Below are 3402 nucleotides of genomic sequence, written 5' to 3'. Positions count from 1 at the left end.
GTTGCTATGTTTTTGTTTTTTGTTTGTTTTTAGGTTTTTACAAGGTAATGGGGTTAGGTGGGTTGCCCAAGGCCACACAGCTAGGTACTTATTAAGCGTCCGAGGTCGGATTTGACTCCAGGGCCTGTGCTCTATCCACTGTGCCATCTAGCCACCCCAAGCTGCCATGTTCTTGATGATAGACTGCTAGAACTATAAGCAACATTAGAGTCATCTAGTTCATCTTCTTCTTGGGTCTCTGAAGCCAAGACTAGAACCCAAGTCTCTTGATTTTCAGTTAAAGTACTGGATCATGGATTTAGACATGGAAGGGACTTCAGGACTTAACTGGGCCAAGCCCCTCATTTTAAAGATCAGGACTGACTTGTTCAGGATAGTGTGGATAGCTGGAAAGTGAACTAGTATTCTAGGAGCTACACAACACCCTCCAGCTCCCTCTCTTAGAGGTCTGCTAATTAGTTTTCAGATTTCTTTTCTTGTCTGTACTGATGTAAGATGAGCACCCAAAGAGAGGGGAAGAGATTCAACATCTATCAGTGTTTCAGAGTAGTAACAGTTAATGATAGCTATTATATATCTACATTGTGCCAGATCTACACTTTTCAAATAGTCTCATTTGATCCTCACAATTACCCGAGAAGTGCTATTATTTTTTTTAAAGATTTTGAGTTTTACAATTTTTTTCCCTACTCCCACTTCCCTCCCCCCCAGCCCCCACAGAAGGCAGTTGTCAGTCTTTACATTGTTTCCATGTTGTACATGGATCCAAATCGAGTGATGAGAGAAATCATATCCTTAAGGAAGAAACAAAGTATAAGAGATAGCAAGATCAGACAATAAGGTATCACTTTTTTTTTTTTCTAAATTAGGAAATAGTCCTTGGACTTTATTCAAACTCCACAGTTATCTGGATACAGATGGTATTCTCCATCGCAGAGAGGCACAAATTGTCCCCGATTGTTGCACTGATGGAATGAGCAAGTCCATCAAGGTTGATCATTGTCCCTATGTTGCTGTTAGGGTGTATAGTATTTTTCTGGTTCTGCTCATCTCACTCAGCATCAGTTCACCCAAATCCCTCCAGGCTTCCCTGAATTCCCTCCCTTCTGGTTTCTAAGAGAACAATAATGTTCCATGATATACATATACCAGTTTGTTAAGCCATTCCCCAGTTGGAAGGACATTTTTTCAGTCTAGTGTTTGGATACTTCATACTTGTGTTTTTTCCTTCTTAATGCTCTATACATTATGGTTGTCTATGGCCAGAATCTCCTGAACAAGATGTTCCTTCAATATTGTAATTAGCAGAATTGGTGTCACTGTTGATATCAGCTGTTAATTCCAGAAATAAAGAATAAAATTTAGCTTCTTTTATGATTGAAAGCAAATCAGATTGCAGAAAACACACAATAACAGAAGCTGTATGGTCTTAAACAAATCACATTAGGTGATTGCATTAGACATACCATGTGACATTACATTTAGGAGCCAGGAATACTAGGGTTTGAATCTTGCCTTAATACTTACTGGCTGTGTGACCCTGGGCAAGTTACTGAATATCTGTAGGTGCCTCAGATTTTAAAAATTTGAAAAATAAGGTGGTTGGTTTCAACCTTCACAGTCCTTTCCAGCTCTACATTTATGGTTTTATGGGTCTTAAGATTTTTGCAGCTATAACAGAGTTTAACTGATTTATTGTGATAAATTTCTAGAGCTACAAGGGACTGAGAGATCGTCTGGTCTAGCTTAAAGCTGGACGTATTGCTCTCTCCATCTCCCACTCCTGTCTTTGCACATACTTGACCTGGAATGTACTCATTGACTTTAGATTTATCATTTGCTTTAAGGATCAAATCTGCTTTCATCTGTGAGAAGCCACTGCTGATTTATTTAAATTATGTTGTCTTACATATCTGTGTAAATTCTGTATTCCCCCTAGGAGAATGTAAGCTCCTTAATGGTTGGGGGTATTTATATTGAGCCTCACCATAATCCTATTAAGTAGTTAGTATGGCATGACATTTCACAGATGGGGAAACTGAGACAGAGAGAGGACTTGAGTCCACAATGAACATGGTAGTCAAGAAGCTTTAGGATCATGATCTGTACCCAGGTGTTCCTGACCTCAAGTTTGTCCATTAATAATCTTGTCAAGCAGGCCCAGAGGTAGTGACTGGCCCAAGCTCACCTATCTGGTCATAGCGGAAGGGAACCAGAGAAGAAATGACTTGGGATGGTGAAAAAATGATTCTCCCAGGGTCAGATCACCCCAAGCTCCATCTTGGTTCTGGTCACTAGCTCTGCCCCACAAGCAGCTTGGCTGAGATGATTTTAAAAGCTTAACTTTCTTGCTCTGAGGCCTCTCGGTATCCCGAGACTAGCAATGATAACACTGCCCAGGCTAAAACGCATTGGAGTCATGGACAAGCTTGCTGGGGAATAATTTCACAGATCAAAGAGAAAAGAGTTCAGTTTAATTGATAGATGGTAGATTTTTGATTAGCTCTCGCCACATGAAGAATTCTACCAGTGTAAAAACATCACAAATGATTTCCTCTACCACAGTTAACCAAGTAAAATGACTGCTGCTCTGTCCAGAACATGAGTCTGGATAAAATGAAATCCACTGCTTCCCAGGACACTAAATCGAGGAGTTATTGCCTATTTATTATAATCCCCAGGGAATGGAGTGGTTGGATCGAGTCCTAATAAGGAGGGCACAGACTACAAATTTCCAAAAAATTAGATCGCAGAGTCCCAGTGGGGTGGACTCCATGCTCCAGAGCCGTGGCTTCCACAAGTTACTGATCAGAAGGATGGGGGCGGGGAGATATCAGCAAACTTGGTCCCCAGCCATAGCTGCCCAACCCTGGGCAAAAGTGCCCAGCCCGTGTCTGCCCTGGAAACATGGGGCTAACTGCTAGCATTGGCATGTCTGACCATGCCATGAAACAGGAGCTCTAATTGTTGGTGAATAGAAAGAAAAGACTTGGGGGGGGGGGGGCTAGGTAGCACAGTGGATAGAGCACTGGCCCTGGAGTCAGGAGTACCTGAATTCAAATCTGGTCTCAGACGCTTTATTAATAATTACCTAGCTGTGTGGCCTTGGGCAAGTCACTTAACCCTATTGCCTTGCAAAAAAGAAAGAAAGAAAGAAGACTTCAAGTTCTTTGGACTCTAGAAAAGATCAGCTGCACCTGATATTATTTACTGAGAAGGGGCACCTTTTTGGCAAAAGGCTGGTTCAAACTTGTTATCTGTTTATGTTCTCACTATCTGGCTTTCTGCCTCATTGACTGATATTACCAGAGTGTAAAATAAAATTATTTTTTAAAATAGTTCTCTTTTGAACATGTGAAAGACTTTGCTTCTTGTGACTTCAAACATAAAAAGGGAGACAAG

The sequence above is a fragment of the Macrotis lagotis genome, chromosome 8 (assembly GCF_037893015.1).
Source record: "Macrotis lagotis isolate mMagLag1 chromosome 8, bilby.v1.9.chrom.fasta, whole genome shotgun sequence".
NCBI classification, from domain to species: Eukaryota; Metazoa; Chordata; class Mammalia; order Peramelemorphia; family Peramelidae; genus Macrotis; species Macrotis lagotis.
The sequence above is the reverse complement of the archived record's forward strand: the minus strand, read 5'-3'. Positions refer to the sequence as shown.